The sequence below is a fragment of the Hemibagrus wyckioides genome, linkage group LG25 (assembly GCF_019097595.1).
Source record: "Hemibagrus wyckioides isolate EC202008001 linkage group LG25, SWU_Hwy_1.0, whole genome shotgun sequence".
In the NCBI taxonomy this organism is placed as follows: Eukaryota; Metazoa; Chordata; class Actinopteri; order Siluriformes; family Bagridae; genus Hemibagrus; species Hemibagrus wyckioides.
In genome coordinates this window covers 908,010-933,168 of record NC_080734.1, presented here as the reverse complement: position 1 = coordinate 933,168, position 25,159 = coordinate 908,010, and the positions used below count along the sequence as shown (strand labels likewise).

At 40.6% G+C, this 25,159-nt stretch overlaps 1 pseudogene; it reads right to left on the bottom strand.

Moving 5' to 3' along the window:
- The window catches only part of LOC131345737 (NACHT, LRR and PYD domains-containing protein 3-like), a 566,556-nt pseudogene extending 543,889 nt beyond the window's left edge, over positions 1–22,667 (bottom strand).
- Between the last annotated feature and the right edge of the window lie 2,492 nt (positions 22,668–25,159).

The following is a 25,159-nucleotide window of genomic DNA, read 5'->3' as shown; positions in this document are numbered from 1 at the left end:
ATATGCATATTAATGCACACAAAACAAGCATATATCTTAAACAATAAAGTGTAAAAAGACCTACCTACTCAAATTTACAATTTGCCTAATATGCAAAACCTACTTTTATGATTTAATCCTAGAATTTTTAGACAGCTTTCACAAAACTGACATCAAACTACTACATAATTTCTAATTAGGGTTCTGTAGCAGCACAGACCAACTCAGGAACTGTAGGCTAAACTGAACTCAAAAATCAGTCCTCCTCACTGCCAGTCTACCTGCTGCACTGAACAGTTTACTGTTTCAATGTTTCAGTACTCAATAAAGCTCATGAAGGAGTTCATATAATGTTTATTATGTGGAACACTGCTGTAAAAGACCTCACTCTACTGACCTCTGATCAGTAGAACTGTCTTTGCCTCTGAAGTAAATTGGCTTGCTCATTGACTGGTCACTCTTCATAGACACTTTGCTGGGTTCTGGTCTCTTTTTCCTTTTCATTCTAGAACACACATTTTAATAAGGCAACAACAAAAAATACAAGGTATGCATGCTAACATTATCACTGGAATATTAATAATTTCAGTCAAATCAGTTAAATTCAGTTCAATGTTATTTGTATATCACTTTTAATAATAGAAATTGCCTCAAGGCAGCTTTACAGTAACATATAAATTCAGTATATAAATTCTACAATTTTTATTGAAAATTAATGAACAAGCCAAAGGTGATGTTGAAGGAAATACTCCCTGAGAAGTTATTATTAACAAATATAATCCTATGAGGAACCAGACCTTAAAGGGATCCCAAGAGAAACAAAGACAACACAAAAACCCTGTGGGTCATCAGGGGTGTTATGCAAAACCTACTTTTATGAACTAGTCTTCGTAGTTTTTGGACAATCTTCACAAAACTGATAAGATAAGATAAGAAATTAAAAAAAGAAAAAGAATGGAAATTATTTTGCCAGAAACTGCATCAGATTACAAGAGAAATAAATATAAATGAAATATTCCATGTATACAAAATATATACAAAAATACAAAGAAAGGTGCTAGGGAACTAAGACCATATTGCACATAATATGATATTGCACGTGATGTGATATTGCATGTGGTATGTGTAGAATCCTGAGGTTAATATTATTATTGTTTGAGAACACTTTGTTAAAATAACCACTAGATGTCGCTGTGTGGTTGTTGTTAAAGAGGCTCTCGTTAATGTGAGAGAATTTTGTGGCAAACGAAATTAAAGATCAGTAACATTAATATAGACTGCTGCTCAAGAGTTACTCATTATGTTAGCTTACGTAGATAACTATGATGTTGAATTCTTGTAAGATGAAATTGAGGCAGAGGAGGACTCTGAGTATGAAAGTTCAAATACTGGATAAAGATACTTGAATACAGTAACAAATTACATTTACTTCATTACTGACCACAACTGTCTCACACACACACACACACACAAACACAAACACACACACACACACACACAAACACACACAAACACACACACAAACACACACAAACACACACACAAACACACACACACACACACAAACACACACACACACACACACACACACACACACAAACACACACACACACACACAAACACACACACACACAAACACACACACACACACACACAAACACACACACACACACACACACACACACACACACAAACACACACAAACACACACACACACACACACACAATTTGTGAAAGGCCATCTGAATGTAAACAGAGCGTAGACAACACATTTCGCTTTTTGCGTTACATTTTGACGATAGCAAAACAGCGCAAAATGCGGAATGTAATCTTTAATAAAGATTTTACTGTAGAAAAGAAATTGCTCTTCAAATTCCGCTGAATAAAGTTAACATAATTGTGGCTCTGCGTGTGTTATATAACTCGATGTGGAGACGCAGACAGATAAATATCAGGTTAAAAAGTCAGAACTATATACATTAACACTTCATTAAAATACTAAAAAATACATAAAAAATAGCAACACTCTTCTTCATATCGTGTACATTTATAACGTTAACGTGTTGTAGTTTTAAATAAACATATTCTTACTGTTTTTCTCTCCTGAAGTACTTCCCTTTGTTTGTCGTGAAACTGTTTCACTTTCTGTTTGACGTGTAATCTGCTCACGACATCTGCTGGTCACTGTGTGTAACTGCAACATGTTTTTGTTGTTTTATCCTCCATTTTTTCACATGACAATTCACACAGTCACTTCTCCCTACATTATAACAGCTCATAAACTAATAATGTTTTAATATTTTTCACATGGTAAACTTTTCCAAAGATTTCTGACATCTTCAAGTCAGAGGAGTTTGTGTTCTGTGTTTTCTATTTTCTTAATAACTAAAATAAAAAAAGAGATGAGAGAAAGGAGATGAGTGGCGAAGGATCATATCAGAGAGAGAGAGAGAGAGAGAGAGAGAGAGAGAGAGAGTTATACATGAGAACAGGATCTATCTTATTTACTAACCTTACCCAAAATTAAATCTACAAATTACAACATTATAACTATTAAACTGATTTAATGGGTTATTTATATAATCCTGATTTCCTGTTGGCTATGAGATGCATTTCTACTCACAACTACTATAAAGAGTGATTATTTGAGTTACTGTAGACTGCTGCCTTATGATTAGATATCTGTATGAAAAAGCAGATGAACAGTTCCTAATAAACTCTTTATAAACTGTATGGCCAAACGTATGTGCACCCCCTGACCATCACACACTTATGTGCTTCATCTGCAAATTGTTTCCTCAAAGTCTGAAGCACAAAGCAGCTCACTGAAGACATGGTTAGAGTGAAAGAACTCAAGTGACACTCAGCCATCAAGTGACACTCAGACAATCCCCACAGCCATGTTCCAAAATCTATTGGAAAGCAAAGAGTGAATAAATCTGTAATGAGAAATTTATCTAGCAGATATGGGTGTGATGGTCAGGGGTTCACATACTTTTGACCATAATCTGCAATTATAGTTATAACAATTATTTACTTTTAACTATAGCAGTGACAGCTGCAGTGGTGAGTAGCTCCATGGTTAAGGCCTCAGGTTGTTCATCAAAAGGTTGTGGGTTCTAATCCAAGGACCACCAAACTGCTACTACTACTTATCTGTATAAATGTAAATTGTGTGCCAATAAAAATAGTTGTGTTATTTATTTTTAATTGTGTTCGTCATTCATCATATTTTATCTAAGACCATACTATTAATAAGATTTCATACAAGAATTAGCAATCATGGTGAAGACGAAGGAGTTTCCTAAAGTTCTCAGGAACAAAACTTGAATAAAGAAAGCTATGGAGCCGAGGCAAAGAAACTTAAACATCCCTGTCAGCACAATTACTTTAAAATATGCAGGTGGGAAGTTGATAGAACTGCAGCTAATCATAGTGAACATGTGAATCACACCAGATATCACATCAGACTCTCAGACTCATGATCAGGAGTGTAAGAGAGAAACCAGCAGTCAAATAAAACAACAACTGTATAAACTCCATCAGGAACAAGCATTTGATGGAGTTGGTCATGTCTCTTTATTTTAAACTCTATTTTAACCCCCCCCCCCCCAAAAACACACACACACACACACACACACATGCCCATGCACAGACGCACATCCAGCAATATACATCAAGAACCACATTCTTGGAGAAAGTAAAGTAGAGAAAGTAAAGACACAGATCACATATTGACTTTGTTTTTGTTACTGAAAAATCCACCTCAAGCCACAGTAACTATTTATTTTGTACTACACACTGCAAATTTATATCATGATGTATAAAAAAAATTATAAATCATGGGTAAACATAAAGTGCATTTACAAAACATTCTTCATTATAAACAACTGTATAATATACTCAGAATATTAAAGATGCATGAATAAAAGATGAAAATACACTAGAAAATCTGTTAATTTATAGTTAAGTTCTCTCGTAGTGTCATACTGTGTCATAATAACATATTATGTTATTATGAATTGTTAGTATTTTTCATTTTCCCTTTAAATGTACATTGCAACTGTGCAGCAGCTTCCTGATTCAGCAATGAGAATGATTTAAATACATTATTCTTTTATCAGTCATTTCTTCATGTGCGTGTGGTAACTGTCTCCAGTTCACAGTGTGGATCCTTCACTAGATCATCGAGTAGCTCCTCTCCTGATTCTCCTATTTTATTACCATAGAGAGTCAGTTCTTCATCAACACAACCTTCATCAGTAATACTACAGTTAAACAACCTGCAGGACAGAAAGACTTCTTACATTTAACACACTCAACATTAGCACTCAAAACTTCAACTACAGAGTTTTTATATACAGAACATTTCCTCTCCATCTTGCACACACAAGACTGAAAACACATCAGACCATTAATCTACAATGACAACAGATGAAATTTTTAGGTTGCTTATGTAACTCTGATAACAGGAGTCAGGAATCTCATTATGGGAATCACTTTGGGTGTGTCCAATCCTGGAGGTACCAATAACACCATGCTTGTTAGTTGGAATACCAATCACAGCACTGAAATCGGAGTCCTGCCTCCATGTATATCGCTGCGGACAGTTTGTGCCTAATTTTCAGCATATATTTGAAAGAGGAGTATCTCACTAAAGTATATAGACAACTCCTGCACTGTAGATATGCTTTCTGAAGCAGGCATGTCAAACAGGCCACTGATGCACACAACATAAACACACAATCCTACCTATACCATGAATAGTGCAGTAACACCTATAAACAGTTCCTGTGTGCCCTCAGACGTCTGGAGGACCAAGTCCCATATTGTTACAACTCAACATAATTAGCCTCCAATGTGACAGGTGTTAACATGAAAAGGAGTTTAAATTAACACTCACTATAGGCTGCCACACTAGATCACGTTGAGGAAACAGAGGGTTTGCAACTCTATTCAAAAGCCATGCACCTCTCATAAACCTGCATACAAGTGCAATGTGAAGCGATCTATGGTAGCTTCTGCCACAGCTAACTCACCAACTGAGGGTGGAGGGATCAGAAGAAGAAGAGGACAATCCAAGGCACATGGACCGGTGGTGGTGGGTAGAGCAGTAAATGTCCTGGGGAGGCATGATGCAATATCCTCTTCATCCTTCCTGCACAAGTAGCATGGCTGGTGCATACTGATCCCTGCTGCCCTGACAAGTGCTCTTGGATTGACTGTCTTCCTTCTTCCACAGACAGGTCTGAGAGATCCAACCTCAGAGCTGTTTCCCTATCCATGGACTGCTCCTCTGGAGGAACATAGGTTGAGTGTGAATTTCCCTTTGGAATGAATAAAGTATCTATCTATCTATCTATCTATCTATCTATCTATCTATCTATCTATCTATCTATCTATCTATCTATCTATCTATCTATCTATCTATCTATCTATCTATCTATCTATCTATCTATCTATCTATCTATCTATCTATCTATCTATCTATCTATTTGGAATGATGCAGATCTCTTCCCACAATGCAGAATCCGGTGACCTGATATGATGAGAGCCCTGAGGTGGCATTCAGGGCTCTGACAGCCAAGGCAAAAGATTGATAGAGAAGATTTTCTGTCCAACCTACTAATTAAGAATAGGCAGAGAATAAATGACAACTTGACTGGGAGGGGGTTAGTCATTATTAATTGCTCCACATAGTGAAAATCCCATATAGAGAAATCTGGAACATTCTGTCTTGTCCTAGAGATGCTGGGATGGCTAGAATCAGCTTTCTGACTAGGTAAGTGCATGATTCCTGCCTCTTCTCATCATATAAATATGTCTTCACAGCCTGGTCATCTTGTTGTGACAGCCAATCAATACAGAGTTCAGCAATTGCTTCCCTACACATTTCTATGAGATGGACGTCATCCAGCTATGGAGACACATCTAAAGCACTACAAGATCTGGAGGGAAGATTAGGAGGAGGACTGCATCCTTTTCATCTTCCTCAATATTCTCATATAAGAGCAATCATCACATCATCTTATCTTCATTCACTTTCTTTTTGTCTTCCAACAAAGGTGAGTTCCATAGAGGGATCTCCCTGCATGGAGATTGCCAAGCAGCCTTTCTGTGCAACTCTGCCAGTTGCACAGAAAAACCCAGATTCACCATAGTCACAGTCAGAGTCATTAGAAGAAATCATAGATGAAAATATGCAGGAGGTCCTTTCCCTTCACTGCACTGTTAGATGAGCTTCGCCATGACAGATTCAAGAACACAAAGAATGAACCAAGATCACAATAACATGCCTCTCAATATAAGATTATTCTCATTCTGTGAGAATACAGCATTTACAACATACATTCAGACCTACTTACAGAAGTATTTTTGAAGTCTCTATCAATGAATACATTGATACTTGTTCATTAGGTCACAAACTAAAAATTTCTTTTAAAATATATAAGGTTATCATATAGGTCTTCTTTGTACTCTGAGAGATAGTGGGATCAGTATAGCAGTGCTAGAGGACCTGATACAGCATGGTGCAGTGCAGGGAGTGACAAGTGTTATATAAGCTTTGAGGTAAGTGTGTGCTGGTCCATTTTTGGCTTTGTAAGCAAACATCAATGTTTTAAATCTGATGTCTGCAGCTACAGGAGGCCAATGGAGGGAGCATATCAATGGGGCAGTGTGGAAGAACTTTAAAAGGTTGAAAACAAGTTACCAGCTGCATCATTTGCAGAGGCCAATTGGTGCTCAGAGGTAGACCTGCCTAGAGTGAGTTGCAGTAGTCCAGTCCCAAAATGATTTAACAAGCACCTGACTGACCTCTGTGGACAGACATGAATAAATCCTAAAGGAGAAATCATCAGTAGCAGGTCAGATTAACAACATGAAAAGAAAAGGAAAGTTGATTGTCCACAATTTCCCTAAGGTTATGTGCAGTGATTGAAGGTGTGATCAGGGAGTTATCCAGTAAGATTGCAAGATTCCAACACAGGGATGAATCACCTGGGAGGAACAGTATTTCAGTTTTGCTGGGATTATGTTTCAGATTATGAGTTGCCATCCATGATGATATGCCTGCCAGGCATGCTAAGATCTGAGCAGAAATTGGAGTGCTTGAAGGAAAAAAGGGGAATATGAGTTAAGTGTCACCCATATAGCAGTAGTTCAAAAACCCAAGTGCGGATATGACTTGGCCAAAAGAACCTGTATAGAGGGAGAATCAAAGAGGAGTGAGTACTGAGCCTTGTGGGACACAACTGGAGATTCTGTGTGGAGCAGATGTGGATCCCCTTAATGTCACCTTATATGACCGACCCTCCAGGTATGAAGCAAACCATTGTTATGCTGTACCACAAACTATAAGACTCCTGAGGGTGGACAAGGGAGTCTTGTGGAGTCTTGAGGAATCAGCTGATCTGTCACCCCACTCTGTGTAGAAGAATAACTGAACAGGCATGGTAATGCCTCTGAAGTATTAGAATGAGAACCTGCCTTGTTTTCTGATAGAAAGAACAGAATAAAAAAAACAGCAGAAATAAAAGTATTCACTTTGACTGAAAATACTATCTTGTTTCAGAGAAACATCCAAAGACCCAACGTCAGGGAACAGTTTAGCATTTTATTGCTGGTGCTTTCAGATTGGTCACACCCAAGGTGATTCCCAAGGAGATACTGCAGAATGTTTGAACTGCCTGTATGTATTTAAGGACATTAAGTCAGTAACTAACCGTAGTTTCTCCAGTGTACAGTGTGGATTCTTCAGTCCATAAGAGAGAAGCTTCACTCCTGAATCCTTTAGTTTATTGTCACTTAGGTACAGTTCTCTCAGTTTGGAGGGGTTTGATCTGAGAACTGAGGACAAAGCTCTACAGCTTTCCCCTGTCAGGTTACACCCACACAGCCTGAAAAAGAAATTATAATAGGATACTTATTTCAAACATAGAACATTTCACTATGTAATCTTTAGTGGAAAACTGATAATCTTACCTCAGTTTCTCCAGTGTACAGTGTGGACACACCAGTCCATCAGAGAGCAATCCCATTCCTGAATCCTGTATTTTATTGTAACTCAGGTCCAGTTCTTTCAGTCTGGAGGAGTTTGAGCTCAGAACTGAGGACAGAGCTCTACAGCTTTCCTCTTTTGGATCACATACACTCAGACTGGAAGAGAAATAATAAAGTACTGTGCTTATTCAGCAGCTCTGGGGAAAGGTATGCTGGAGAACCTTATGGGTACCATGCACCCACAGAGAGGGGCAACCTTTTACTGTATAACACTTTTACAGGAACCCGAAAAACATAGCATGTGATGCAGATCATCCATGGGAACAACCCCTTGCTGGTGTTGCTTGACCTTAGTGCAGTTTTTGACACCACTGACTATACTAGTGTACTTGATAAGCTAAGAACATGGTGTTAAGGGGGCAATGGACATAAAAAGTATAGAAACATAGAATAGAAATTATGAAGTTTAGAGTTAAGTTACTATTCATCCCTAACATTTATCACATTATCACAGTGTTTAGAGTATCACAGTGTATCACAGTGTTTAGATCTAAATGATGATTTCTCTATAAATACAAAGGTTATGTTCGGTATTCCACAAGGTTCTGTCTTAGGATCAGAATGCAGCAGCTAAACTGAGCGAACTTTTGGATTTTCATGATCTGTCGCACCTACTTCAAAAAAAGGTGCAGGCAATTTGGTAGCACCTCAAGTAGTAAAGCCCCACAGTTATGGAACAGCCTTCCAATTAGTGTTCGGGATTTAAATACAGTCTAATACATTTGTTTAGTAAAGCTTTTTATGATTAATGTTTTCTTAAATAAAGGAGCAGATCTCATCATGGTCATGGAGTGTTTGGTGTACTGAGATGTTTAGATGCTGTCACCCACTTGCAAGTCACTCAGGTTTGCTGACTGTGGAGTGACTGGACGCTTTATGTTCCAGGAAGCCTTCCTGTTTGTGTCACCTTATGACTAGTTATGCCTAGCCTTCTGCCTTAGTTGTGATGTCAAAGCTAGTTTTGATGGAGTCTCTGCCTGCACTTTGCACATAACGTACATTGTCTTTAACTATCACATTACACAACCCCACTTGGCTATACACAGCTGAAGAAATGAAATTATTTATAATTACACTCTCCAGTGTCACCCAAATGTGGATGGGTTCCTTTTTGTGCCTGGTTCCTCTCAAGGGACCAGGAGACCCAGGAGACAGCCATGGTCCCCACTTGGGTACTTTCACATCGTCACAGATCTGCCATTACATCTGACAGCTTGTGACAGGAAGGAATTAGTGTCTATAATGACCTCAGAAACTACACTGACTGTAAGGATGCGCTGGATGCTGGTGTAGTAGAATCCATAGTGCAGATCTTTATTTAGACCCAAACAGCAGGCAAGAATCGGTATTGTTATGGGAAAAGGGTCAAACACCGGATCCACCAGATACTGAAGATGCCCACCTTGATGATGGAAGTTGAGAATGGAGCGTACCTGGTAGGCGAGAGAACCATCAATGGCCAATGGTGGAGGTGGCTCAGTGATAGTGGCTTAACAGCTTAAGTAACAACACATGGAAGGTTGGTGAGATGCAGTATGCTGGAGAAAGCTTAAGGTGGAAGGACACTGGATTTATTTGATGTAGGATCTTAAAAGGGCCAACAAACTTGGGGCTCAGCTTATGGCATGGGAGTTTCAGTTTCAGGTTCTTGGTGGAGAGCCAGACTTTCTGTCCCACTTGGTACGCAGGATGGGGACACCAACAACGATTATCATTGATTTCTTGTAGTCGGATCACCCTCTGGAGATGCACATGAGCCCTTTCCCAGACCTCCTGGATATGTCTGGACCAGTCCTCAACTGAGGGCACATCCGAGGGTTCCCCGGACCAAGGAAAGAGCGGGGATTGGTAGCCCAAAACTGGAAAGGAGTTAAGCCGGTGGAGGAGTGGTGCAACAAGTTTTGGGCATACTCGGCCCAGGGGAGGAACTCACTCCATCGGTGTTGTTTGCGGTTGCAGTAGGTTCTGAGAAACCTTCCAATTTCCTGATTGAGCTGCTCCGCTTGGCCGTTGGATTGGGGATGGTACCCAGAGCTGAGGCTGACACTGATCCCAAGTCGTTCACAGAACCCTGGCTACACACAAGATGTGAATTGTGGGCCATGATCAGAAACAATGTCCTCAGGTAGGCCATAGTGGCGGAAAACTTCTTGGAAGAGTGCAGTAGCAGTTTCCATGGCTGTAGGTAGACCCCTCTTGGGGATTAACTTGCATGACTTGGATAACCGGTCGATTACTACCATGACTGTGGTGAAACCTTGTGAGACAGGGAGGTCAGTGAGAAAATCCAGGGAGATGTGAGTCTCTCTGTGGTTAAGGGATGGCCACCAGAATCGTACACCTTGTTCGGTGGAATGGTTTGGGGAAGAGTTTTGATCGACTGTGCTTGTTCTATGTCATTCATCAGGTCCCACTGCACGGGGGCCACTCGGACAGATGGTGGGAGGATAGGTTCTGGACTGGCAGTTCTAGGGTTTCATGGATACGGGAAAGTGCATCTGCCTTACCGTTCTTCGAACCAGGTCGATATGAAACTGAAAACTTGAACCTTGTGAAGAATAAGGCCTACCTCGCCTGACGAGTGTTGAGGCACTTTGCTTGACGAAGATAGGCCAGGTTTCTATGATCGGTAAGCACCAGGAATGGGTGGTGGGCTCCCTCTAGCCAGTGCCTCCATTCTTCCAGGGCAGCCTTTATGGACAGTAGTTCTTGGTTCCCGACGTCATAGTTCCTTTCAGCCGGTGTGAACTTATGGGAGAAGAAAGCACAGGGATGAAGATTTTGGACTCCGGCTGACGCTGGGAGAGCACAGCCCCATCCCACAATTCAATGTGTCCACCTCTTCTACAAATGGCAGCTTGGGGTTTGGGTGGCAGAGTATCAGGGTGGAAGAAAAGCTTCTTTTCAATTTCAGAATTGCTGCCCTGGCCTGATCAGCCCACTGTAATTTCTTGGGCTTGTCCTTCAACAGAGAAGTTAACAGGCCAGCGATGGTGCTGTAGTTCTGGACGAATCTTCTATAAAAGTTAGCAAATCCGAGAAAACGCTGCAGACCCTTGATGGTGGTGGGTTAAGGCCAGGACATAATGGCAGATATTTTACTTTGATCCACTTCCACTCCTACAGGCAAGATTATGTATCCCAGAAAAGCAATGGAGGTGCGATGAAACTCCATATTTTTCCAGTTTAACATAGCGGCTGTGGTCAGTGAGGTGTTGGAGGACAGCGCGAACATGTGAGACATGCTGTTCCAGGTTGGTGGAGTAAATGAAGATGTCGTCAATGTAAGGAACGACGAATTTATTTAACATATCTCTGAATACCTCGTTGATAAGTGACTGAAAGACAGCAGGAGAGTTAGTAAGTCCATATAGCATGACCATGCACTCATAATGTCTGTTGTGTGGAACGCTGTCTTCCATTCCTCACCCTCCTTTATCCAGATGAGATTGTAAACACTGCGCAGGTCAAGCTTGGTGAAGATTTTTGCTCCTTGTAACTGTTCGAGGGTGGCGGGCACCAGGGAAAGTGGGTATGGATATGGAACTGTGATCACGTTCAAACTTATAAAATCAATGTAGGATCTAAGGCCTCCATCTTTCTTTTCTATGAAGAAGAATCCTGTAGCAGCTGGTGATGTTGATGGGCGGCTGTATCCAGCTGCTAGGGCTTCTTCAATATATTCCCCCATAGTTTGCTTTTCAGGAATTGACAAGGAGTAGATGCAATTTTTTTCTTCTTAGTTCCCTTTCCTTCCATGAGATGTCCAGTTCATGAAGTTGGACCCAGCGAAGGCCTAGGACAATGGGGTTAGATGGTGATGAAATGATGAAGAGTTTTTCCAGATGAAATCTGCACTTCCATTAGAGGTGTGGTTTGAGTGAGGAGGCCTTTCCCAATGGGCTGATCATCAATGGCAGTAACTCTTAGCGGTAGGACGCATGGGATAGTAGCCAGACCGAGCTCCTGAACCAGGCTGCAGTCAATCAAGTTTACTGCTGATCCGAAGTCAATCAACAATGTGACAAGAAACTGAGAGTCATTATGCATGAAGTAAACAGGCAGAGAAACCTTAGAAGCCAATCTCACGACCTCTACCTTGGATGTGGTGGGTTTTGCTGGACACTGGAAGATTCTATGACCTGGTTGTCCGCAATAGAAACACAGCTGCTGTTGAAAACGGCGTTCGCGCTCCCCCTCTGAAATGCGAGACCTCCCCAGCTGCATCGACTCATCAGCTTCCTCCCTCTGGCTGTGGAATTCAATGACTCGACGGGGTGTGGAAGGTCTGGTGGTGTGAGTACGATGCTGGGGCCGTAGGTTGTCAAGGCGTATCGCTGTAGATATGTATTGGGATAGCATAACGTTAATGTCTCTGCATGCCATTTCTGCTTTCAACTCCCGAATGAGTCCCTCCTGAAACACCGCCATCAGCGCTGTTTCATTCCAACCAGACTGGTCAGCTAGTGTGTGGAACTTAATAGCGAAATCTGCGGCTGTGTCAGTCCCCTGGCATAATTCCAATAGTTGCACAGAAATATCATTACCTCCCGCCGAATACTTGAAAACCTCTTTGACAAGATTCGAAAAGTAATTCGCCGAAGTCTTCACTTGAGGATCTGAATCCCATATGGCCAAAGCCCAGTCCAGCTTCTAACTCCGCAACCAGATCTTGGTAGAACCAGATCATGCGTCCTTAGTGAACGATAGTCGCACGAAGATCTGCTGGATTCTCTGAAGGCAAAGTATCCTGTAAGGATTCGCTGGACGCTGGTGTAGTAGAATCCATAATGCAGATCTTTATTTAGACCAAAACAGCAGGCAAGAACCGGTATCGTTATGGGAAAGCAAAAGGGTCAAACACCGCAAAATCAAACACACTAGGCAAACAGAAACCAAAACCGCAAAACCAAAACTCATAAATAGCAGGAACAGGCAATGATCATACACGTAATAGACAACAGGAATAATAATCAAGGCTCGGTACGTAATCCCAAGAGAGAACAGTACTTCGCAAAGAACACCAAACATTGAGCAGCTTAAAATACCCGAGCAAGACCGGAAGTCAGTTCGAGAATGTCAGTATTCGGGTGATGGTGCCCTCTGGTGTCCTGGTTCCGCATATGATGTTATACTGACCTCATAGTTCCTCATGGGCCCTTGATTGCTGCTGTAAAAAGGACAATAATTAGTTACAGTTACATTATTTACTGTACAGTGTCACCCAAATGAGTATGGGTTCCCTTCTGAGCCTGGTTCCTCTCAAGGTTTCTTCCTCATATCATCACAAGAGATTTTTTTTTGACACCATCACCACAGGCTTCTCATTAGGGATAAAATAGTTTAACAATTTAATATAATAATTTTTTTTCTCCTTTCTCTGTTGCTCTACTTTTGTAAAGGTGCTTTGAGACAATGTCCATTGTAAAAGGTTTATATACAAATACATTGAATTGAAAATTGAAATTGAATTACCGAATTGATAAAATTACTCACCAAACTTCTGGTTAAAATTTTCATTATTTTAAACGTAGGGACTCACACTCATGTCCATGACATCTACCCACTCTTACTTGGTTTGATCTTGGTTTGATTAAAGCTAGTTCACAGCTAGGCTGAGTATGGCCTGCCATCACTAAATGCAAATGAGGTGTGCTGTGATGGGTGGCATTTGTCAGCATATCCATGTGACTATGAAGAACATCTGCATTGTTCAAACTTGGCAACCATGTGTTTACCTTAAGCATGCATTTGTAAGCATGCATTAGTAAAAGACCTAGTATTTCTGTGCCTTATCTTATGTGTGTGTGTGTGTGTTTCAGATGATCTTACTCCAGTTTCTCCAGTGTACAGTGTGGATTCTTCAGTCCATCAGAGAGCAGCTTCACTCCTGAATCCTGTAGCAGTTCATTGTGACTCAGGTCCAGTTCTCTCAAACTGGAGAAGTTTGAGTTTGAACTGAGGACAGAGCTCTACAGCTTTTCTCTGTCAGGTTACACCCACACAGACTGTAAGGGAAATATCAGAAATATTTCCGTGTGAGAAGTGATCTAGATTTTTCAGTCAGGTCAACTACATCTTGAGCATAGTGTCCCAGAACACACCCTGGCCTGTAGACATGACTATCCCAGGCTACACTGGATTTATCTTCTGATTGTTTATTAAACTGTTTCAACTGCATCTACATTTGTCTCAGTCTCTCATTTCCGATAGATTATATTACTTGATGAAGGAAGAACAGATAGCTGCCATGCTCTCACAGCTGACATACTCTGCCAGGTTTCGTTTGCTAAATCTTTACTTGCATATCGCAGTTAATTGTTCTTTTGTTTTTCTATCGGGTGAAGCCTTTTCCCCCTGGTTTTTACACAGCAGTCAGAGGATAGATTCACTCGAAGGTACATGATCATTCATTATGACTAACTTTCAGCTTGTTCAGTGTTTGAGCTGCAGGATGTTCAGTAATTCTTCCTCCGTCATTAGTGTTAATTTTACCTGTGATAAGTGTATGCTAGTTAGCTCTCTGACAGAGAAGATATTAGCTTTAGAGGTGCGCATCCAGACTCTAGAGAGGGTTAGTGATGGTGAGAGCAGTGTAGTGTCTGTAGGAGGAAGTCTGGATGCCTTAGGTGGAGTTAGTAACCCCCCAACTCCGGCATTAGAGCCCTCACAGCGGGGCGAATGGGTGACGACTCGGCGGCATAGTCGCGCAGCCAAGGCTAATGCTAAGGCTTGCCCACGGGAGCACCACTCCTCTCCGCTTCACATGACCAACAGGTTTGCTCTCCTCAGTGAAGAACCCGCTGAGAAACCTGAAAGAACTCTGGTTATAGGAGACTCAATTTTAAGGTATGTGAAATTAGCTAGGCCTTTAGGGGCTCCAGCAGCACAGGTTAGGTGTATTCCGGGAGCCAGGGCACCAGACATAGCAGGTAATCTCAGGGTCCTAGGCAAGCACAGGTTCTCAAAGATAGTTTTCCATGTAGGAGCTAATGATATACGCCTTCGTCAGTCTGAGGTTACTAAGAGTAATGTTGTAGAGGTGTGTAAATTAGCGAAGGCGATGTCCGATGCTGTAGTATGCTCTGGCCCCATCCCAATGCGGCATGGCGATGTAGCTTACAGCAGGTTATGGTCGCTGAACTGCTGGATGTCCAGGTGGTGCTCCGAAAACAATGTGGACTTCATAGATAATTGGAGCTCTTTTGAGGGCAAGGCTGGCCTGTTAGGACGGGACGGTGTCCATCCCACTCGGGAGGGTGCTGCTCTCATTTCTTGCAGCATCGCACATAGTCTTAGAGCAGATCTAGTTAATCGGTGACAATCCAGGGCCAGGGCCAGGGAGCAGACAAGCAGGTTAATCCAACCGTCTGCTGGCTGCAAAAAGTCGTCACTCAGGGTTCATAACACTGAGACTGTGTCTATTCCCCGAACCAAACGAAAATGTTTTAACAATCAGAAAATTTGTTTTAGTAACCTGATTAACATAAAACTAGATGATAGTGAATGCACAGCCAGCACCTTTGATCTGAAGCTAGGACTGTTAAATATAAGATCTCTGTCAACTAAAGCACTTATTATTAATGAACTGATTACTGATCAGGAGTTCAGCGTTCTTTGTTTAACAGAAACATGGATTAAACAAAACGAGTACGTAGCATTAAATGAAACTTGTCCGCCTGGTTTTAGCTATATACACCAACCACGTCTAACAGGCAGGGGAGGAGGTGTCACAGTTATTCATGATAATAAGCTAAGCGCCACACAAAAACCCAGACATCAGTTCAACACATTCGAAGTTCTTTATACTAACCTAATGTTTGCAAGTACTAATAATAAGTTCACAGAGTCAATTCCACTAATTGTTATTTACAGACCCCCAGGGCCATACTCTGAATTCCTCAGTGAATTTGGAGATTTTACTTCAAACCTTGTTGTTTCTTTAGACAAAGCATTAATAGTAGGAAACTTCAACATTCATTTTGATAAGCCAGAAGACCCTCTGAGAACAGCAGTTGTGTCCATCTTAGATTCATTAGGTGTTAATCAAAATGTAATAGGACCCACTCATAATGGAGGTCACACTCTGGATCTCATTTTTACATTCGGATTAAATATAGAAAACATAGTCACTCTTCCACAGTCGGAAGCTGTTGATCTCAGATCATGATCTAGTTTCATTTAGAATGCGTCTTAGTCACGAGATGGGCAACTTGCCGCATTACCGTATGAAGCGTATATTTACGTCTGCTACCGCAGAGAGATTTACCGATAATCTCCCAGAATTATCACACATGATTGGTTCACCTTCTGACCCTACAGAACCTGACCAGGCGACTGATTACTTGGAGTCATTATTTCGGAACACCCTAGACACTGTAGCTCCACTTAAAAGGAAAAAAATTAAAGACAAGAAACTAGCACCCTGGTACAACGACCAAACATGAGCTTTAAAACAATCAGCTAGGAACCTAGAGCATAAATGGCGTCAAACTAAATTAGCAGTATTCCAGATTGCGTGGAAGGAAAGCCTTCTGAGATACAAAAATTCTCTTAGTATTGCTAGATCAGCGTATCTCTCTGCCCTAATCGAAGATAACAAAAACAATCCTAAATTTTTATTTAGCACTGTAGCAAAACTAACCAGGAGTAAAACCACTGTAGAAAAGCGCACACCATCTACATTTAGCAGCAATGACTTCATGAATTTCTTCAATGAAAAAATTGACAATATCAGGCAAAAAATTCAGACTATTAATTTAAAACCATATTATTTGATTGATAATCCTTTAGATAATATAGCTATTTCTGATCAGAGCTTAGAGTGCTTCACTCCACTCCAAGAGCCTGATCTAATTTCACTAATTTCTTCTTCAAAATCTTCTACCTGCATCCTAGATCCTTTACCCACATCTTTCCTTAAACAGATATTACCAGTAGCTACTAAACCCCTTCTAAAAGTAATTAATTCTTCTCTAAGCACTGGCTATGTGCCTAAATCTTTTAAGCTAGCAGTTATCAAACCCTTGATTAAAAAAACGGACCTCGACCCCGTCAGCTGTCTAACTATAGACTGATATCAAACCTGCCCTTTATCTCCAAGATCCTAGAAAAGGCTGTAGCACAGCAGTTATGTTCATACCTGCATAGAAATAACATTTATGAAATGTATCAGTCAGGATTTAGGCCTCATCATAGCACAGAGACAGCACTGGTTAAAGTGGTCAATGACCTGTTACTGGCTTATGATCAGGGTTGTGTCTCCCTACTGGTGTTACTGGATCTTAGTGCAGCTTTTGACACCACTGACCACACTGTTCTACTTGATAGGCTAGAACTTGTTGTTGGTGTTAAAGGAACAGCCCTCTCCTGGCTCAGGTCTTATTTGACTGACTGTTATCAGTTTGTAGATCTAGATGGTGACTTCTCCATGCATACCAAGGTTATGTTCGGTGTTCCACAAGGTTCTGTCTTAGGCCCACTGCTTTTCTCCCTATATATGTTACCCCTTGGTGCAATTATTCATAAACATGGTATTAGCTTCCACTGTTATGCCGATGACACACAGCTATATGTTTCAGCTAAATCAGATGAGAGCCACCAGCTTATTAAGATAGAAGAATGTGTAAAGGACATTAGACATTGGATGGTCACTAACTTCCTCCTGCTTAATTCAGACAAGACAGAGGTGCTTGTACTAGGACCACATGCAGTTAGAAGTGAGCTTTCTGATTACAGAGTAATGGTGGATGGTCTTTTGGTTTCATCTTGTCCAGCAGTAAAAGATCTTGGTGTGATTATTGACTCTGGTCTTGAAGTTTCCAGTGTGACCACTGCCCTACCCCTGGTCGGAGTCTCGCCGCTTGATGGTGCCCACTGATGCTGTGGATGGATCTGTGTGGACCAGGAGACAGCCATGGACAGAGCCACTTGGGGACCATCACAGAGATGCCATTTCATCTGTCAGCCCGTGACAGCAAAGAACTAGTGTTTATAATGACCTTAGAAACTACACTGACCTAATAGTTCCTCATGGTCATTATAAACACTAGTTCTTTGCTGTCACGGGCTGACAGATGAAATGGCATCTCTATGATGGTGTGAAAGTCCCCAAGTGGCTCTGTCCATGGCTGTCTCCTGGTCCACACAGATCCTAATAGTTCCTCATGGTCACTGATTGCTGTTGTAGAAAGGACATTAATCAGTTACAGTTACATTATTTACTCTTTAGTGTCACCCAAATGAGGATGGGTTCCCTTCTGAGCCTGGTTCCTCTCAAGGTTTCTTCCTTTCCATCCCAGGGAGTTTTTCCTTGCCATTGTCGCCGTCGCCACAGGCTTGCTCATTAGGGATAAAATAGTCTAATTATAGAATTTAATAATTTATTCTTATTTCTAGTTAATTAGTTATTTTTATTTTTTATTATTATTTTTCATTTTCCCCTCCGTTTTCTCTGTTTTCTTCTTTTGTAAAGCTGCTTTGAGACAATGTTCATTGTAAAAGGCGCTATACAAAATAAACTGAATTGAATTGAATTGATGGACAGCTAATGGCAGAGCATCTGGCCAATGTGTAGGTCATCTCAATGTGAAGGCAACTCTGTACCTTAGCTTTGGCAACCAGCAAATTGACTGCAAATTGTATTAATCAAAAAATACTAAAAGTAAAATTAAAAATACTCACTCAGCTTTTTTGGAGTCTTTGACCACTGGCAACAGTCTCAGAAGACATTCATCTGATGGATCATATTTCCTCAAATTAAAATCATCCAGTTCTTCGTCTGAGTTCAATATCACAAACACCAGAGCTGACCACTGATCAGGAGAGAGTCTGGTTCCACTGAGACTACAGTAATATTCTCTGTTCACATAAGTTTGTACTTCCTGCACTAGATCATTCAGTTCATTCAGACAGTGGAACAGATTGATAGATTTCTCTGGACATGGATTCTCCCTGATTTTCTTCTTGATATACTTGACTATTTCCTGTTTACTGTGAGAGCTACTTCCTGTCTGTGGCATTAAAACTTGTAAGACAGTCTGATTGGACTCCAGTGAGAGACCCAGAAGGAAGCGGAGGAACAGGTCCAGGTGTCCATTCTCACTCTGTAAGGCCTTGTCCACTGTACACTTCAGGAAATCAGACATGTTTGATTTGCTGAAAAGATCAAACAGATCAGTGGTTTGTTGTTCTGTTACATTTCTGCTGATAAAGCGGAGAAATGCGTATAAAGCAGCCAGAAACTCCTGAACACTCAGATGCACAAAGCTGAAGACCTTCCCCAGGTGAAGCCCAAACTCCTCTCTGAAGATCTGGGTACACACTCCTGAGTACACTGACACTTCTCTGACATCAATGCCACACTCTCTCAGGTCTTCCTCATAGAAGATCAGGTTTCCTTTCTCCAGCTGCTGGAAAGCCAGTTTTCCCAGTGCCAGGATACTATCTCTGGTCTGCTGAGGATCAGGGTCACATTTCTGATGGTACTTTTGGTGCTTGTGTTTGATCTGAAAGATCAGGAAGTGTGTGAACATTTGAGTCAGACTCTTGGGGATCTCTCCACTCTCTGCTTCACCCAACATTCTCTCTAGAACAGTGGCTGAGATCCAACAGAAGACTGGGATGTGACACATGATGTAGAGGCTTCTTGAAGACTTCATGTGTCTGATGATTTTATTGGCCAGGTTCTGATCACTGATCCTCTTCCTGAAGTACTCCTCTTTCTGAGGATCACTGAAGCCTCGTACCTCTGTTAGCTGGTCTACACACTCAGGAGGGATCTGATTGGCTGCTCCTGGTCGAGAGGTTATCCAGAGGAGAGCAGAGGGAAGCAGATTCCCCTTGATGAGGTTCGTCAGCAGAACATCCACTGAGGCTGACTCTGTCACATCACACAATCTCTCATTCTTCTGGAAATTTAGAGGAAGTCGACACTCATCCAGACCATCAAAGATGAACAGGACTTTGTAGGAGTCACAGTTTAATAATTCTAGTTTTCTTATTTCTGGGAAAAAGTGATGAAGAAGATCCATAAAACTGAGTTTTTTCTGCTTCATCAGATTCAGCTCTCTAAAAGGAAGTGGAAACATGAAGGTGATGTCCTGATTTTCTTTTCCTTCAGTCCAGTCCAGAATGAACTTCTGCACAGAGACTGTTTTTCCAATTCCAGCAACTCCTTTAGTCAGGACAGTTCTGATGGACTTGGCCTTAAAGAGATCATTACAGTTGATGGGTGTCTCTTCTGTTGCTGGTCTCCTGGACACTGTCTCAATCTGTCTCACCTCATGTTCTTTATTGACGTCTCCACTCCAACCCTCTGTGATGTAGAGCTCTGTGTAGATCTCATTCAGAAGTGCTGAGATTCCAGGCTGTGAGATTCCTTCATTAATTCTTTTAAACTTGTCTTTTAATTTAGATTTTAATGTTTGCCTATACTCAAAGACTGGATGCAGCTCTAATAAAAAAAACAACAAAAAGAATAATCCATTGTAAGCAGAGTAAAAATTTTAAATGTTATTAATTATAAATACTGTTTTTAGTTGTCCAGTTATAGATAAACTGCAAAGTTAATACTGTTAAAAGTGCTGACACAGGAGACTCCTTCCATACATATTAAGTAAACATCTTACAGAAAACTTGATTACATATTTTATGTTGAGCATTAGCCATAGAAGAATGTGGTCCAGAAATTAACAGCACTGTGGTGTAAATGTATGTATGGACCAGTAGGAAATTGATGGTCTAGAGCTCTTACTGTTCTGCAGTGTATTAGCGAGATCTGTGTGGTTCATGTTCTTCAGGACGTGCAGTGTGATCTTCAGAGCTCCCTCTCTGACACTTTGCAGATCCTCCTCATCCTCCACCTCTTTTTCAGTGCATGCTGGGTAATCTGGACTCAAGACCTTCCTAAACATCTTCAGCTCATTGTTTATCAAATCGATGACTTTGGTTTCAAGCGCCTAGTCAGAAACACACAGTAAGTGATCTGAATATCACAGTGTTATGAAGTAAGAGATGCTTTTGTTTAATGAAAAGAGGAAGATCTTCTGTGTTTCAGTTGAAATTCTGTACAATTACCCACAATTCTGCTATACATAGGTAAATCTGTAAACTGTCATTATCATTGTGCCTATCCAAACACAAGTTACACTTGTTAAAAAGTCACACACCGTAAATATGGGCTCCAACTCCTGAGAGCAGATTTTTGATTTCTTCATTTGCAGTCTGTGAACAACCAAAACACATCACAACATATTTACTGTATATATGAATAAACAGATTTGCACAACTGTCATGTTAACACAAGACATCAGTTTCAGGATTTCCTAATTGACTTCAACATGTTTAGAAACAAGTTTTAATGAATGAATGAGCAAATATAATTCATGAGCTATTAGTTCATTTGTCATACAACAGACTTGGAGAAAGTGTATGACAGGGTGCCAAGAGAAGAGCTGTGGTACTGTATGAGGAAGTCAGGAGTAGCAGAGAAGTATGTCAGAGTGGTGCAGGACATGTATGAGAGGAGCAGGACAGTGGTGAGGTGTGGTGTAGGTCAGACAGAGGAGTTCAAAGTGGAGGTGGGACTACATCAGGGATCGGCTCTGAGCCCCTTCCTGTTTGCTGTGGTGATGGACCAGTTGTCAGAGGAGGTCAGACAGGAGTCTCCTTGGACAATGATGTTTGAGGATGACATTGTGATCTGTAGTGACAGCAGGGAGCAGGTGGAGGAAAACCTGGAGAGGTGGAGGTTTGCGCTGGAGAGAAGAGGAATGAAAGTCTTAGAAAGTGTGAATGAAAGGGAGGGAAGTGGAACAGTAATTACAGGGTGAAGAGGTGAAGAAGGTACAGGAGTTTAAGTACTTGGGGTCAACAGTCCAGAATAATGGAGAGTGTGGGAAAGAGGTAAAGAAGCGAGTGCAGGCAGGTTGGAATGGTGCAGAAAGGTTTCGGGAGTTCTGAGTTCACCTCACTAAGTCCTTCTCTAAGCCCCCTTTGACCCAATGGAGTCAGCCTCTAAGGGGTTTCTGACCCAGGAAAACTGCTCTGCTATAAGCCGTTTGTTCGGCCTTTCTGCAGGCCTTTTGCCCTCCGCCCCATAAGTTGGCGGAGCAAGAGAGACTGCCCAGTTCAAGTTCTCAGCCCTTATGTCCATTGCTCAAGCGAGTGGTGTAAGTCCTCTTTCACCTTGTCCAGATCTTTTCATCTTCAAAACCTGATTAAGCTCATTAAGGACTAAGGGTGAATTAACACAGAGCTTTAGACACAACTTCCGCAAAGAAGCATTCCCATGGCATCAGCCATGATGCAGCATCTCTTTCCTTCTCAGGGAACCATGTTGCATACTAAACCTGGTGTAGCTTCTCTTCATTTTCAATCTCATACTTGCAGAACTCCATAGTTTTGTATTTTACATCTTCAAAACCTGATTAAGCTCATTAAGGAATTCATAATGAGAGGAATGTGTTTGATCAGGTGGAACACTGTTGTAAACCACCTGACTATACCGACCTCAGATCAGTAGAGCTGCCGTCACCGCCAAATACAATTGGCTCGTCCACTGATTTAGAACTTTTCATGGACACACAGCTGGGTTCTGGTGAGTCTGACCTCTTTCTCTTCCTCATTCTACAACAAATATTTTATTAAATTAAAAAGCAAAAATTAAGAAACATACACAATAAAATAACATCTCTGGTATATCTATGATTTTTCATTGAAATAGTGTTACACATTTCACACAAATCACATAAGACAAACAAATAATAAAACAAACAAAGGAAAGACAATCACTGTGGAAATACTGTGGTGTACTAATGCAATCTCTTGAAAATTAGGCACTGGTGGGTGTAATTTATATATTTGCATAAAAAATAAGCATAGGTCTTTAAAAATGTGCAGAAAGACCAACCCACTTAAATTCACGAATTGCATAATACGCAAAACCAAGGATTTTTGGACAATCTTCACAAAACTGATGTTAAACTACTCAGTGTAAGGGACCAGTGGAGGAGGCAGCTTATTTGCCTTAAATTTATTAGATAGAACAAACATACAAATCCAAATCATGTGTCTAAGTAGACAAACAAAACAAAGACATATCCAACGATATCCAAAGAAACAGGCACAAAGTTCAACACATAAGAAACAAGTAACAAACTATGGAGAACACGTTGTAAAATAGGGTAAGCTGGCAAGACATCGCAAGGAAACAATGGTTTTTGGATGTCTAGAAATTCACGACAAACAGGACATGAGTAGAAAAGAATCATACAGGGATCAATACTCAGGAGAGGGCTCCCTCTGGTGGTTGGTAGGATGGGTGTCCACCACAGATTACACCCTAAAGAGTGTGGTCTGCAGTAATTCTCAAAAGTATGTTGCCATTTATAAACAATATGGCCACACACATCACTCAGCTCTAAGGAGGTGAAGCTGGTTTAATCAAATAGCTGTAATTCATGATTAGTCATATGGATTCAGACTAAACTGGAAATACCCGTTCAATACAATGTACTGAGAGAAGCACAAAAATTGGAATCTGGTCATAGGGGAAGAGTTTAACTTCAAATAGTTTCCAGAACCATAAGGCAGATCAACCTTGAATTTGTTAGGTTGCATATATGGACAAATCTGTCATGATCCAGAAGTACTGGAAAAACATGACCGCCATCAGCCAGACAAGCTTCATTTGAACTGGTTCCCATTAAGATATTGTTATGAAACATGAATGGTGTTTTCAGAGATGGACCTACTAGTAACTAATACAGTCTCACTTAAATTGACCACTGGTGCTCCACTTCATAAAATAAGATAATCTATTTATAGATTATTTATTTATCCCATAGTGGGGAAATTTGCAGTATTCATAGGGATTGAAGTTATGGTCAAACAGCTGATTCCCAGGAACCAAAAGTCCAACTGAGCTGCCATAAAACACCTCACTATACTGACCCCAGATCAGTAGAACTGTCTTCATACCTAAATTTATATGGGTTTTTCACTGATTCACCACTTTTCATACCGCTGGGTCCTGGTAAATCTGTTTTTCCCTCCATTATTCTAGAACACAAGAGTAAGAACAAAAATTAAGAAACATGCACATGTACATGTACTTACTGTCAAAAGTCCAACTACAGGCCAATATTTACATTTTAAAAAACATCTACATTTTTACGTTAAAAAATATCAAAATCAATCCAGTTTAAAGAGACACTATAAAGCATTTAGCTCAATAAAATTATTAAAACATTATTTTACGAACTATATTAATATTGTTGTGTATTATTATTATTGTTGTTGTTGTTATCATCATCATCATCATCATCATCACCATCATTACTGGAGTTGCCATTTCATGGATGTGTCTATACAATTGTGGTAGGAGGCACAAATTAATCCATTACAAAAACAGATCAGTTAATAATGTGAAATAATTACACTGTAATTTTTCATTTCTATTTAAAGTCACTAGATCTGTCATTAGGATTGAGCTAGGAGTCATTTTAATCATTTATAAAATTTACATTTCAAACAGGTAGGTGACCAAACCCACTTATATCAGTTCACAGTGATCTACTCTATACTCACAGTAAAGATCAGTTCGTTTTACTGTAGAACTGTGAAATAATTACTCTTCAAATTCACCTGATCTCAATATTATTGGGACAGGAAGCATATTTAATCCATTCTAAAAATGGACATTTCGAATTCGATCAAAATTCACCAAGCAGTTCATAGTGACCGGCCGTGTGATCACTACTGAGAAACGACTTCTGTCTGTAACACACACACACACACACACACACACACACACACACACACACACACCGTGGGATTATATAACCGTGTGTAATGACGCACTTTAAAAAAAATAAATAAATAGAGAGTATACATTAAAACTACGTTAAACAAAGCATAAGTGTTCTACAGTTCATGTAAATTTATAACTTTAATGTAACAGAGCGTTAAGGAATAAACGCTGCACTGCTGCCATCGCCACCTGCTGGTCACATCGTGTAACTGCACCGGAAAAAAAGAACAGGAAGGAAATATCAGGGATTTTAAAACGCTTTATCTCAGTGATGTAGTAAAGGACATTAGTGTTAGGTCTGATTAA